The sequence below is a fragment of the Prionailurus viverrinus genome, chromosome A1 (genome assembly GCF_022837055.1).
Source record: "Prionailurus viverrinus isolate Anna chromosome A1, UM_Priviv_1.0, whole genome shotgun sequence".
Classification (NCBI taxonomy): domain Eukaryota; kingdom Metazoa; phylum Chordata; class Mammalia; order Carnivora; family Felidae; genus Prionailurus; species Prionailurus viverrinus.
The window spans coordinates 112,555,030-112,569,632 of NC_062561.1; the positions used below are offsets into that span (position 1 = coordinate 112,555,030).

Genomic DNA, 14,603 nt, shown 5'->3' on the forward strand with positions numbered 1-14,603 from the left:
GGATGGCTTCACCAGGTGAATTCTACCAAATATTTAAAGAAAATCTAATCCTGGTCTTTCTCACACTGTTGCAAATAATGGAAGAGGAAGGAATCCAGATCAGTGACAGCTGAGTATTAAGGTTCAGGGCAGGGGATCCCACTGTACTGGGGCTCAGTGAGGGATAGAAATTTTGGGATAGACATGTTCTGTATCTTTTTTTTTATGTTTTTTTTTTTTTAAATTTACATCCAAGTTAGTTAGCATATAGTGCAACAATGATTTCAGGAGTAGATTCCTTAATGCCCCTTACCCCTTTAGCCCATCCCCTGTCCCACAACCCCTCCAGTAACCTTCTGTTTGTTCTCCATATTTAAGAGTCTCTTATGTTTTTGTCCCCCTCCCTGTTTTTATATTATGTTTGTTTCCCTTCCCTTATGTTCATCTGTTTTGTATCTTAAAGTCCTCATATGAGTGAAGTAATATGATATTTGTCTTTCTCTGACTGACTAATTTCACTTATCATAAGACCCTCTAGTTCCATCCACGTAGTTGCAAATAGCAAGATGTCATTCTTTTTGATTGCCGAGTAATACTCCATTGTGTGTGTATGTGTATCTATATCTATATGTCTATATCTGTATCTGTATCTTGATTGTGGTTGTGATTACATGACTATACATAATTACCAGAGTGAATCAAACTGTATCCTTAACATAGGTGAGTGTTACTGACTGTAAATTATACCTCAGTAAATCTGTAGATTAGGAAAATATTTTAAATATATAAAAACTGACACTTCCAAGTGCTAGTGAGGATATGGAGTAACTGTAACTGTCATATCCTGTTGAAGTGTTTAGCATTGTACAGTCTCTCTGGGAAATGGCTTGGCAGTTTCTTTTATTTAAAAATTTTTTTAATGTTTATTTTTGAGACAGAGGGAGACAGAGCATGAGTGGGGGAGGGGCAGAGAGAGAGAGGGAGACACAGAATCCAAAGCAGGCTCCAGGCTCTGAGCTGTCAGCACAGAGCCTGACCGGGGCTTGAACCCACCAACTGTGGGATCATGACCTGAGCTGAAGTCGGACGCTTAACCAACTGAGCCACCCAGGCGCCCCAATGTTTATTTTTGAGAGCACGAGCAGGGGAGGGGCAAAGAGAGAGGGAGACACAAAATCCAAAGCAGACTCCACGCTCTGAGCTGTCAGCACAGAGCCGTATGTGGGGCTCGAATCCACGAACCGTGAGATCATGACCTGAGCCGAAGTCAGATGCTCAGCTGACTGAGCCACCCAGGCACCCTGGCAGTTTCTTTTAAATTCACATTCCCACTTAACTGTCTTCCATTTCTAGGTATTTATGCAAGAGAAATGGGAATATATGTCCACCTCAAGACTAGTAGTAGCAGTTTCATTCATAAGACAAGGAAGGCCTTACATAATGATAAAGGAAGGGATCAATCCAACAAGAGAATAAAACAGTTATAAATATCTGTGCACCCAACATAGGAGCACGTAAATACATAAAGCACATATTACCAGCCATAAAGGGAGAAATTGAAAGAAACTAGAAAGAACCCAAATACTCATCAGTAAGTGAATGGATAAACAAATTATGGTACACTCGTACAATGATACAGTGAAATACTGCTTCAAAATAAGAAACAACAAGTTGCTTACATACACGATATCGGAGTCTCAAACCCATTCTGCTGAGCGACACAGTAGCACATCATAAGTGATTCCATTTGCATGAAGTTTTAGAACAAGCAAAACGATAGTGATTGAAGTCCCATTCATCATTGGCTGGGGTGAGGGTTACCGAGTGCCAAAGGGTACAGGGGGGGTTTGTACCGTGCTGGTTACGTGTGTATGTGTGTGTCTGTCTGTGTGTGTCTGTGTGTCAACGAGCAGCCACATACACAAAAGGGATGCATTTATTTCATGTAAATTATGTTTTAACAAAGTTAGAAAAAAAGATACCTACCAAGACCCTCAGCTGACCGGAAGTTTTACCAGGTTCCTAAAATCATTGCCTAATTTGGATATTCTCATTAAGATCCTGCAGCCTGACTGGAGGCATTCTTAGTTAAAAAAAAAAAAAAAAAAAAAAAGGGGCGCCTGGGTGGCGCAGTCGGTTAAGCGTCCAACTTCAGCCAGGTCACGATCTCGCACTCTGTGAGTTCGAGCCCCGCGTCAGGCTCTGGGCTGATGGCTCAGAGCCTGGAGCCTGTTTCCGATTCTGTGTCTCCCTCTCTCTCTGCCCCTCCCCGGTTCATGCTCTGTCTCCCGCTGTCCCAAAGATAAATAAACGTTGAAAAAAAATTAAAAAAAAAAAAAAAAAAAGAAGAAGAAGGCGAAGAAGGAGCAGGAAGAGGAGGAGGAGGAGGAGGAAGAAGAAGAAGAAGGAGGAGGGAAGGAAGGAAGGAAGGAAGGAAGAAATGTAAAAGCTTCTTCTTTAAAAAGGTCTAGTTGGAAGGTAAGGTCACACTCGTGAGGATTTTTCCTTGCCACCATTTAACATGAATTTTGTACCTCTCCAGAGATGCTCTTTAACTTGTTTCCCAGCCCGGAGCAATTCTTGTAGGACAGGGAATTGCATTTTTAGTTCTAAGGACTCAGCATGCTTTCTGCAAAGATGAAGCTGTCCTTCTGATTTCTGGAAATATGACCAGGGGCTGGCTTTTCCAAGAGGGCCACTAAGTCCCTTGTTTATCTGTTCATATCTATTACACACATAAGGAACTGGAGGCTATTTAGATAATTTCCATGGGAAAAAAACCCTTGTTATTTCAATTACCTAGTGATGGTCATTTAAAAACTGTATTTTATCTAGGTGATTGATCCACTGCCCCACCCCTTGGGGGTGACATAGATCTGCTGTATTGGGAAGTGGACTCTGTTATTGGGGGCAGGGATGCACTGGGCACAGGGTCAGTGCTTCACACACATCACCTTGTTTAATTTCACCCTCACGACGGGCGCCTCAGGGACCTGCCATCATCTCCACCCTTCACCTGTGGCTCAGGGTCACCGTGGGTGAGCGGTGCTGCTTGTCAGTTGGGGAACAGGATTCAAGCCTGGGACCTTACCCCCAAGACCCCGATCCTTCTGCAGCACCTCACTACAGAAAATAATTTATGATCCAAAGATGGTTAAGGAAACAGTCCCACTTTTATTTTCTCTGAAATGCCTTTTTGCTTCACGCTGCCCGCTATGAGTCACTGGCATGTTCCGCATGTCAGTGGCTGAGGACCATGGCAAGGGACAGTCCACTGCCACATCACCATCCCGCAGCTGCCAGCACGGACCTGTCTCTGAAGTCCCTGAGAGCCTGACCCAAGCTGGTGCCCCCCTAATTCTGCAGAATGTTTGCCTCCCCACCTCTCAGCCCACCTGGAAGATCCCACACTTTTCTTGTGAAAAGACCAACCAAAAGTTCTCAGGGTTTCGAGAGCTTGTGTTACCCCCTCCTCTACCAAGCGCATTTTACACTGGATTGAATTTCTCCTCTTTATGCAGGAATTCAGCCCTGTGCACACGAATATCACCAGAGTCATAAATATTAAGAACGGATTTTTTCTTTCATTTTTCTCCTTCTGCCCCAGCGGCGGTACGGGCGGCAGAACCAGGCAGGTCTGTAATTCTGCATGGGCCGTATGGGTTCTGTGGGCTCCCTGGGGGCGGGGTGCGCCGGGCCGGGTGGTGCTGGCGTTACCAAGACAGGAGCAATGCTTTTGTGCATGTTTGGAGGCTGGGGGAAGGTTCATGGCCAGGTCACTGCGCCAGCATTCTTTCCTCCGCCACGGCGGCCACGGTGGGCCCCAACGGGAGAAGCCCAGGCAGGGGGGCACGGGTCTCGGGAAGCCGAGCTACAGCTGCTGTGTTTGGTTTCCCTTTGGTCCCAGGGATTTAGATAAAAGGGCTGCTTTTATTGATTGGGGAGAATGGGGGAGGGAGGAGGCTGTAGAAGCCAGCCTTTGGCTTTTTGTTTTTCTAAGCAAACATTTATTGAGCATTTACTGTGTGCCAGGCATCATGCTAAATGCTTTTCATGCGTTATCGGTTTGAATCCATGTGACACCCTGCCGCTGGAGTCTCCTTTTGACTGAGGCGGAGACTGTAGCTCAGAAAGGTTAAGTAATCTGCCCAAGGTCACACAGCTTATAAATGGGGCAGAATGTGGGCCCAGGAGCCTTCTGTCAACGCACTATTACTGTGGTCCCTTGCTGCTCTCCCCACCCCCACCATTGCCACCAGAGCGGTCTTTCTGGGACTCAGCCCTGCTCTGCAGTCATACTGGCTTCCCTTTTCCCCTGTGCAAATTCACACTGTGATTTGAGCTCCCCTTCTTCCCCCCGGAGTCCCACTGAGCCGGGGCCTCTCCACCCTGTGCTTCTGTCCCTTACACCTTGCAGTCCTTCACAATACCTGAGCCCAGGCTTCCTGCCAGGCTCTCAGAAGCCCCTCCTGTAGGGATCCACTCCCTCCCTGCCAATCACATCTCCTGTCTCAGTGCCTTTGGGCCCCTGGCGTGCATGGTCTTGGTAAGATGGGGTTCTAGAGGTTAGGTGGTATATGTTTCTTTCTGCCTGACTGCCTGCATGGGGACCGGCACATGGTGGGTATTCTGCTAATGCTTGTGATACTAACTTGCATGGGAAAACTTAATTTTTGCCTCTGTCTCCTTAGCACCCAAGGTGTTTGATGGTCTCAGGACTCTTTCAGGCTCCTGCCCCAAGTGGCATGGCCCCCATCCCTAAGGCCTCAGTGGCCATTCCCTGCATAGGAATAAAGGTACAGGAAGAAATTGACCAGTTTTGGAGATGAAGGCACTGCCTCTGGGTGCACAGGTGGGTTGAGGCAGGTAGAGAAAGATGACGACCCAAGGGCCCAACATCTGGAAGGTAGATTGGGGACCAGTCCTCGGCTGAGGGTCTGGCTGGCTCTGGACAGACATGGGAGATGCTGGGGTTAGACATGGGGCTGGCCGGGGGTACACCTGAAACGCACACAGGGGCACAGTGAGAGGGCAGGTGAGGGGACTCTGAAAGTGCAGGTGTTACCTGGCTAACAGGAAACCAGAGGGGCAGGGATTATCCAATTTAAGATCACAGAGACAGATGCCATTTGCTGAAATGAGTTAGGACCCTGGCTGGGTATTTGCGTTGCAAAAAAAAAAAAAAAAAAAACAAAAACAAAACAAAACAAAACAACCCTCATCAAGGTATTACTGGGGGATCAGTGTTACCCACTCTAGTTAATGAGCTGATAATGCTTCCATGGGAACCTTTTCACAGAGCCCTCAGGGGAAGTCTCCTGGACCTCAGTTTCCTCCTCGGTGGTATGAAGGCCTGGCACAGCAGCCCTCCTGCCATGCAGGTGGTGGTGCCCAGGAGAGACTGTCCCAGCCTGTGCTGCAGACAGTGATGAAGGGACTGCTCTAGTAGGTAGCACTCCTGAGCACTTGCTCTGCAGGAGGGGATAGAACATGACTATGCTGCTTCCGGCCTTTCCCGTGTAATAGTTCATTAAGGTTCCATCGATTCTGAGTCGTCATGTGAGTTTCTAGGTTGGGGGGCAAGTCTCTTGCCATGCCTAGCCTAACATGTAGGGTATCAACCAGTTCGTTTTGATCCTGACACCCCTTAAAGCTGGGCGGAGGTGGGGGGTTGAAATTCTCATTTGTGAAATGGAGCTGATACGGCTCCGACAGGGCAGGTCACTGTCCCAAGGTCACACAGGTGAGTGGCAGAGGTAGGGGTGAGTCAGGTTTGGCTTACTTGAGGACTCTTACCCGGGGTGAGTCTGTGGCCTTGATCTGGCCAGCTCAGCTGTCCGTCCTCTCTCCTGGGCTCTCCCAAAGCACACGGATCACAGGGTGTCCCAACCACGTTTCTCTGCATCCTCCCCTTGGTGAGGCCCGGTGGATTGTGGCTGGCACAGCCCTTCTCTTCCTGAGCTGGTGGGCCATGTGTGCCTGGTGGCCTTGCCCTCTGTTCGACACACTCGCTCTGGAAGGCTCTTGGTGGAGGCAGCTTGGGGCAGCATTGCTTTGTTTATAGTTAGTTCCCAAGCTTGGTGGTTCAGATGAAAACAAAAGAGAATGACAGTTTGGGTGACCACACTGGCTTGCAGGTGTCTGTCGCTGCTCACAGAGCACTTCCGCACCCATGGTTATGTTGGAGAGGCCCAGAGGCTGACTTCGTCGCCGAAGGACATTGGAAGGTCGTCTGGAACAATGACCAGGGCCTATGGCTTGCTGACTGCTGCTATGTGAGTGCCGAGGGGCAGGGCCAGACTGTGGGTGAGGGCTTGTGGCCTCTGATTCTGACGCTTTTCTGGTGTGTGAGCCAGAGGGTGTTGCTTAGTCTCCATGCCCCCACTTGTGAAACAGGGATGATCAGGAGGAGGAAGAGGAGATGGGTGATGACAATAGGTGCTCCCTATGTGGGGTGTGTGAGTCCTAGCAGGGACCTGATCATGGAAGGCAGCCCCTAAGCGGTAGAACTGGTATGGGTTGCTGTGATGGCCCTGGGAGAGGTGAGTCCTCCCACCCCCCTCCTCCTCTAGGCTGGAAGGAGGCCGACTGGCCTGCTGACCCCGCAAGACAGGTTCCTCTGCAGTGTGGGCCCTGCGCCTGCCCAGAGCCCCTTCTGCACAGGAGACACATGGAGATCCTGTTAAAGCCCTGGCGTCCATCGTTCAATCAATCAGGCTAATCTGCCTGGCCCTCGATAAGGGCGGGGATCAGGTTTCAGGGAGATTTTCCCTGGATTACTTCTAGTAGCCGCTCAGTCTAGACGGGCCTCTCAGTTACAGGCGCACAGACAAAGGCGAGGACCGGGAGTACCCGGCCGCGAGGCTGCCGGGAGCCCTGCCTTGAGCTTCTCCCTCCCTCCCAGCCCCTGCTGTCTTCCTGGGGGGGCCGGGGCTGGGGAGAAATGGGCTCACACCCCAGGGCCCTGGTTGGTGGAAGTGAGGGTCCTGAGCCCCTGCAGTGTGCCCAGAGGGCCCCACGGTGCCATTGCGATATGAGGATATGAGCGGCTGCTGTCTCTGCTGTACTCCCTCTGTGCCAGGTGCCGTGAAGGACACAGCTCGCCTTGATCCCCTTCAGTGACGTTATGGTGTTGTCACTCTTGTGCCCATTTTAAAGATGAGGCCAGTTGTGCACGGGAAGGTGTGGTCTCCACTAGACAGTGGTGGAACTAGGATGTGAATGGAGGCCTGTCGCCGAGGTTACTCTGGGAACTCGGGGTAGGGATTAGCTATCGGGAGAAGGCTGTCCAGTGCTGCGGGGAGAGGCAGTGAGGTCTACCTGCATGCCCCCCTTCTGGGTTCTCAACCTGGTTTTGCTGTGTGCTCTGGGACCTGGGCAAGTTACTTTTGGATACCCATTTGCTCATCTGTAAAATGGGCCTGATCTCTACTGTGCCAGACAGGGACATTGTGTGGGTCGGCCAGAGAACGTGTGTGAAATGGTTTTGGAAATTGTGGAGTGCTGCATTACTGCCAGTCACTGGCTCCTAGTTTGGTGTCTGGCCATGAATGAATGGATGGATGGATGAATGATTCTGAATAACCTGCCTTGTAAGGTAGAATCAGTGAATCTTGTCTACTCCCTGTCTCTACTTCCACCACTCCCACTGATCCCTGGAAATGTGGGGAGCAGCCCTGGAGGCCAGGTGCTCCTAGTGGAAATGTGGGGAGAAGCTCAAGGCCACAGGGGACAGGGAGCTGCAGGTAGGACCTCTCTCTCCAGTTTTCCTGGAAGATGAGCGGGAGGCATGTTCAGCCTTCACCCTTCTGGGGTCACACCTGTGTCTCCCTCTCAGATACTGCCATGTCCAGGCGGAATGTGCCTGATCTTCTTGGGCTTTTGGAATAGCCCAGAGAGGGAACTTAAGGAAATGTCCTTTGGGGGCTAGACTGTCAACTTTGGTCATGTATGTGTATGATCAAGGTGAAAGGAGACAGACAGGAGGCGTATATGGCTCTTCATCTGAGGACTCCTCTCCCTTGAGTTTGCAAGGTTCTATATTACTTTCTGGTTCACGTCTTGCCCCCATGCCCTCCAACAAAGTTAAACACTTAACTCAAGAGAACAAAGCATCACTGGGGTAATGGATTAGCTTTTCCCAGAGCAGCAAAAACAAAAGTCAAAACAATAAAAAACAATTATAGCAAAGTTTACAAGTTCGATGAGACCCTCAGGCATTGTTCTTCTATATAAATAACTTCTAACTCCAGCGTTTTTTGTTTTAAAGGCGTCAAATCAGAAACTGACCTTGTATGTGAATGTTGGAGGGCAGAGGTTACACAGAGATAGCCTTGGGTGAGCTGACATGCACACCCCTTCCCCAGGAATGTATAGCTATCCTACCTATACACTGTGTTCTTCAGATCGGAGTATATAATGATCAAGGGAGTGTAGTGAGGAGGGAAGAGGAGGTCTATGTGCAAGGGATACTGGAGAGAAGCATGCCGAGCCCATGGAATTTTGAGTCTCAGTGACCTGAGTTTGAAGCCTGGATTCACCATGTTACCAGCTGCGTGACTCAGGAAAGTCACTTAACCTCTCTGAACCTCTGCTTTCTCATCTGCGAAATGAGGAGAATGATAGGACTTAGGTCAGGTTGTTGTTGTGAAGATGGGTCCAAGATGGACAGGCAGGACAGGGCTGTGTGAGGAGGAGAAGGCTTTGCCCTTGGGAGGATGAGCGTGGGGAACTGTTGGCACAGCCACGAATCAAGAGACTAGGCCTTCGTTGTGGGTTCTGGGGGTGTTTAACTTGCCCTTTGTAATCGGCCTTGGGTGCCTCGACTCATTTCCATTTTCACAAATGCATCAAAAATGCCACTGGGCTCAGAACAAATGCCAATTTAACTCTGTAATGGAGTCTTAAATTTCCACCAAGCCATGCATGGCTGCTCCCAGCAAGATGAGCAGAATTACAATGAAATCAACATGTGTTCATGGACGTTGACTGTGTTATTAGCATCTCTGGATTTGATGAACCTTGATCTTTTCCATGGTCCACGAGCAAATGATATCAGTGAAAAAGAGGTGGGAAAGGTACCCTTGGGTGCAAACCAGAGACATGCACTGCAGAAAAGGAAAAATGGCGGCATTTCTGCCACCTTCTCTCTGTAGAGTCTTGAATGAATCACTTGGCAGCTGTGGACCTCAGTTCCCTTAATCTGTCAGACGTGATCGTTCCTGTTTGGTCTACCCAGTGGGCTTTTTGGGTGACCACGTGAAAAGACGTACCAAAAAGATGTTTAAAAACAGAATTTTGTACAGATGTGTAGAGTTGTTATGGGTGGATGAGCATGGTTCATGGATAACCACTGGCAACAGACGACTTGTCGGATTTTGTAGTTACGTTTTCACTTGCTGAGATCTATGAGCAACTTGGAAACTAGGCCAACCAGGCAAGGGTTTACATTTCTAGGAACCCACATTTTGTGTGTTTTTTGTAATTACATATTCTTCCATTTCTAGAAACCCACACTTTGTGTTTTGTTTGTTTGTTTTTTGATTAATTACATATTCTTCCAATAGAGCAGCTTGGAAGCTGAGCATTGCCTATGTGCCTTACCCGTGTTATCTTATTTAGTCCTCCTCACAAACATAGGATGCGTGTCCTATTATTTTTTCTGATTATTATTTATTGTGGTGATGATACTGAGGTTCAGACAAGTGAGACAACATGCCCCAAATCATACAGTTAATAAGAATCGGTGTTGGGGCACCTGGGTGGCTCAGTCAGTTGAGTGTCTGACTTTGGCTCATGTCATGATCTCACGGCTCTTGAGTTCGAGCCCCACATCAGACTCTGTGTTGACAGCTCAGAGCCTGGAGTCTGCTTTGGATTCTGTGTCCCTCTCTTTCTCTGTCCTTCCCTCGCTCATGCTCTGTCTCTCTCTGTCTCTCTCTGTCTCTGTCTCTCTCTCTCTCTCTCTCTCTCTCTCTCTCAAGAATAAATAAAACACTTAAAAAATTTTTTTAAAAGAAGTGGGGTAGTGTGTGAGGCCCTGAAATCCATTGTCCTCTAGTCTTGCCAATAAGCCCATTACAAATATTTAATCTTTCCTCTGTTTCCTTTTCCCCTCCTTTCTCTCTTCTTCAGTAAGGCAGTCAGAAACTCATTGGGTTTTGTTATGGTGGAGTGAGAAAAGAAACTTGGCAAATCCTCTCCACCCCAAAACAGTGATAAAACTAAACAAAAGTGTCCAAAGCAACCATCTAAGAATTCTAGAAACTCACCAAAATCATACATTTCCGATAAGAATGTAAAATGATACAGCCACCTTGAAAACCTATGTGGTAGTTTCTTAAAAAGTTAAACATAAACTTATCATCCAATCCAATATCCAATTTTAGGTATCTCCCCGTACAGACCTTCTTTGAATTACAGCAAGTTTATATCCCGATAATCCCATCATAAGTTGGCAATAATGTAAGTTGCAAATGCATTTAATACACCTAACCTACTAACAACCTAGCTTAGCCAAGCAGACCATACATGTGCTCAGAACACTCATTAGCTTACAATTGAGCAAAATTGTGTAACACAAAGTGTTGAACATGTCATGTCATGTATTGAATATATAGTACTGAAAGTGAAAAACAGAAGGTTTGTATGGGGACAGGGTGTCTGTAAATTATCGGTGGCTTATCTTCAAGGTTGCATGGCTGGCTGGGAGCTGTGGCTCCCTACCCCTGCCCAGCAGTGAGAGAGAGTATCGTAACTGCCTATCGCTAGCTCAGAAAAAGAGTAAAGTACAAAATTTGAAGTGTGGTTTCTAGCGACTGTGTATGGCTTTTGTTCCATCATGAAGTCAAAAAATGATAACTTGAACCATTTTCACTCAGGGACCCTCTGTCTTGGTTTTCTCTTATTGTCGTAACAAATCACCACAAGCTGGGTCACTGAAAATGACACAAATGTATTATCTTACTGCTTTGGAGGCTAGAGGTCCAACAGGGTCTCATGGGGCTAAAATCAGGGAGTCAGCAGGGCTACCTTCCTTCCTGGAGGCTCTCAAGGACAAACTTTGCAGTTTCTACAGGCTGCAAAGGATCCCTTGGTTCATGGCCTCCTTCCTCCATCTTTAAAGCTAGCAGCAGTGGGAAGAGTCCTTTTTACAGAGCATTACTCTGACTTCCTCTTCTCCTTTGAAAGGACCCTTGTGTGTATGCTGGGCCCACCTAGGGAGTCCATGGTAATCTTGCTTTCTTAACACCAGCTGATTAGCAACCTTAATTCCCCTTTGCTGTGTAACATAACATAGTTACAGGCTCTGGGGATTAGGTCATAGACTTCATATAAAAGAATCCAGGATAATCTTGGTTTCTGAAAGTTAGTTGATTAGTAAGTTGGGCATCTTTGGGAGCCATTATTCTGCCTTCCACACTACCCACAGTAAAAGAAAGTATGTGTCCACACAAAGACCTGTACATGAGTATTCATAGCAGCACTGTATGTAGTAACCCCAAACTGGTAACATTCCCGTTGTCTGTCAACTGGTTAATGGATGAACAAAATATGACATGTCTATAAAGTGGAATATGATGTAACAATAAAAAGGAAGTGCTGATGCATGTTACATCATGCATGATGAACTTCAAAAACCTGATGCTAAGTGAAGTAAACCAGGTGTAAAAGATACATTTTTATCTTTACAGGGAAATTCCAGAAGAAGGAAATCTGTGGAGACATAAGCAGGTCATTGGGTGCCTGGAGCTGAGGAATGGGGTCAGTCTGAAATGGACACTGGCAAGTTTGTTGGAACGATGGAAGTGTTGTAGAACCAAATGGTGGTGATGGTTATACAGTTGTGTAAGTTGACTAGAAAATATTTTAAGCTGGGTTAATTTTATGGTAATTTATAATTCACTAAAGCTACTTGAAAAAGGAAAGCATTTGTGCCGGCCCAACAGGCAACGTGACCTAGCGGAGGTTGAAGGCCACAGGAGGAAGGTGGCTGAGTGTGGTGGCAGCTTAGTGGATTTGAGAAGTTGGTCATACACACAGGGATTGAGCAGATAAGTAAATACACTGAGGGTTAAGGAGGCTGGTTTTCCAGGTGTTAGAGGAGGGAGTCGCTGAAGAGGAAAGAGGGAAGTGAGAATGAACATAGTTATGTTAGACTGGTATTGGAGGTATCTGTGTAAACTCGTGGTTTTCAGTATAGATAAATGTAGAAAGTAGCATATAGGTAAATATTGCATATGCATATGTATATGTATCTGCATTTGCAAATGTTGGTGAGCTCTTTCCACTGGAAGGCCTAGCAACCAGGACAAATGGCACACCAGGTTGCTCAGGTATTGGTTTCTAATAGCATTTTCCACTAAAGGAGGCTAGGAATCCTTGGAGAAATGGCCGATTCCAAGGCTGGGACAGGTAAAGTACACTGTGCTGGAAATCTTTTCTGCCAGAAAGCAAGGAGATGATTAACAAATGAAGTGGGCATGTTGAGAGGACACGGAAGCCATCTTGAAGGGGCTCCCATTGGCACAATCTGGGACATTTGAGCATCAAAATATATAATGATGGTAATGGTTTAACACCCACAAAACTGCATCCCATGAGCCCACACTGGTGTAAATGAGTAAGTGTGGAATAAGAGAAAGCTCTGCTTCACTGTAGAACGCCAACCAATCCATGTGGAAGGAGTCATGGGGTTAGATAAATCTCCATTCAGGGGCGCCTGGGTGGCTCAGTCGGTCGAGCATCCGATGATTCTTGATTTCAGCTCACGTCATGATCCCAGGGTCGTAGGATTGAGCCCCGTCAGGCTCTGTGCTGAGAGTGGAGCCTGCTTGGGATTCTCTCTTTCCCTCACTCTCTCCCTCTGCCCCTCCCCCTTGCTCATGTGTTCTCTCTATCAAAAAAAAAATATAATTTGGGAAAAAATAATTATTTAAACTTGTTTCACATTTTTAAAAAAGTTTTAAATTTTTAAAATTTTAATTCTTTTAATGTTTATTTTTGAGAGAGAGAGAGACACAGCACAAGCAGGGGGGGAGCTGAGAGAGAGGAAGACACAGAATCCTAAATAGTCTGCAGGCTCTGAGCTGTCAGCACAGAGCCCGTCGCGGGAGCTCAAACTCAAGAATCGCGAGATCGTGACCTGAGTCAAAGTTGGACGCTTAACCAACTGAGCCACCCAGGAGCCCCTACACAATTTTTAAAATACATTTGCATGTGATGATGTGCCAGGCCTCATTCTTCTCTGTAATTTGGAACTTACTCAGGTGTGAAGCACTCTTTGCTCCTGAATGGTCACAGGCTACTGTTTCTTCAAGTTTCTTTTCATCTGGACAGTTCTGCACTCTTTCTCTCTGTGTCCTTGCTGGCGGTTAGCAGCTGTCCCTGTCTGCTGTTGCCATTGTGCCACCTACAGGTGCGCCTGCCTGTCATATGCTGTGTGCCCTGGCTGGAATGCCACAGGAACAAGCTCATTGGGGGCCGCGTCCCTGGCTCGGAGGGACTTGGTGTGCAAGGAAGGGGCCTGGGCTTTCTTGCGTGGATGTTGTGACCACTCTTGTCTGCCCAGATTCCTTGCAGTCTATTCTTTAGCTCCGAAAATGTTCTAAAGAGGGGAGATTGCCTGAGGATTGGGTATTGGTCGTGACCACCTTTGGTTTGGGGAGATGTCTGGTTTGTTTTCTTGTAGGAGGGTTGCTTGACAGACCAACGTGAGAATGAGGGATCACCCTGCTGCTCAGAGATTGCCAGATGTCAGTAGATTATCCAGTGCCACCTGCACAGTACGGTAACCATCGACAGCCTCTTGTGAGGGTGACTTCTGGGGTGCCATCCAGGGAAATACCAGCCGATGATTCTGTATTATGAGCTGAGTAATGACATGCCACACCTCCACACTCAGATCATTTTGCCATTTCTTCCCTTGCCAGCCCGCATTTTCCATGAGCCTCTGCATTTCTGTGTTGGCCGGACCGCTCAGCCCCAAAGCTGTGTCTGTCCTTCCTTCTTGGGGCCTGTGTGGGGAGTCGTTGTGAGGGCAGATCTCTAAGACGAACTGTCATCTTTGGAGACCACACTGCCAGTGGCACCTTTGAGCTTGGGGATCTGGGCAGGACGGATGGCCCTGGGCTCTGGGAAGCCGTCCCAGGAAGTTTGGTTTACCACACGCAAATAGACGGTCATCATCCTGGAGCTGGAAATTTGGTTTCTGGACTCATTTTTGTATGCTGTTTATGTTGGCCACAGTCCTTGGAACAACCTTGGCCAGCTGAGGGTTGAGGGAAATCGTGCCTTGTCCACTTGGAAAGGGTCATTCAAAAAGGTATGGGTTGTCTGTCCAGGAACTTTTCTGATAGGGTCGGCATGCCCCTGCCTGGCACAGCTTGGTTTTGATTTGGCCTGAGTGCCCTCTTGGGAATGGTAATAGGGGGTATGCCATGCCAGGAGAGGCCCCAGCAGCCAGCTTGCATCATGTGGAAGGCACTTTTTTCCCAAGGTACAACCATCAGGAGCTGAGGAGGGTCTGCCTATGTGGCCTATGCACGAGAGCCTTTAAAATGTATTTGGTTGTATTGTATTTTTAATATTTTATTAAGTTCCTTTTAAAGTGTTTTGGAGCCCCA

The 14,603-nt window shown here is 47.5% G+C and overlaps 1 long non-coding RNA gene across 15 annotated transcripts in view; it reads left to right on the plus strand.

Annotated features, from left to right (window-relative positions):
* LOC125176536 (uncharacterized) overlaps positions 1–14,603 on the plus strand; it is a 306,435-nt gene that overhangs the window by 263,097 nt on the left and 28,735 nt on the right. For 12 of the 15 annotated variants that reach the window (XR_007156306.1, XR_007156309.1, XR_007156299.1 and 9 more), the window contains one exon: positions 11,673–11,826. The exons of 2 other annotated variants lie outside the window; for them this stretch is intronic. This is a non-coding gene — a long non-coding RNA (uncharacterized LOC125176536). The remainder of the gene's footprint in view (positions 1–11,672; positions 11,827–14,603) is intronic. One more of the 15 variants, XR_007156310.1, reaches the window with a different exon arrangement.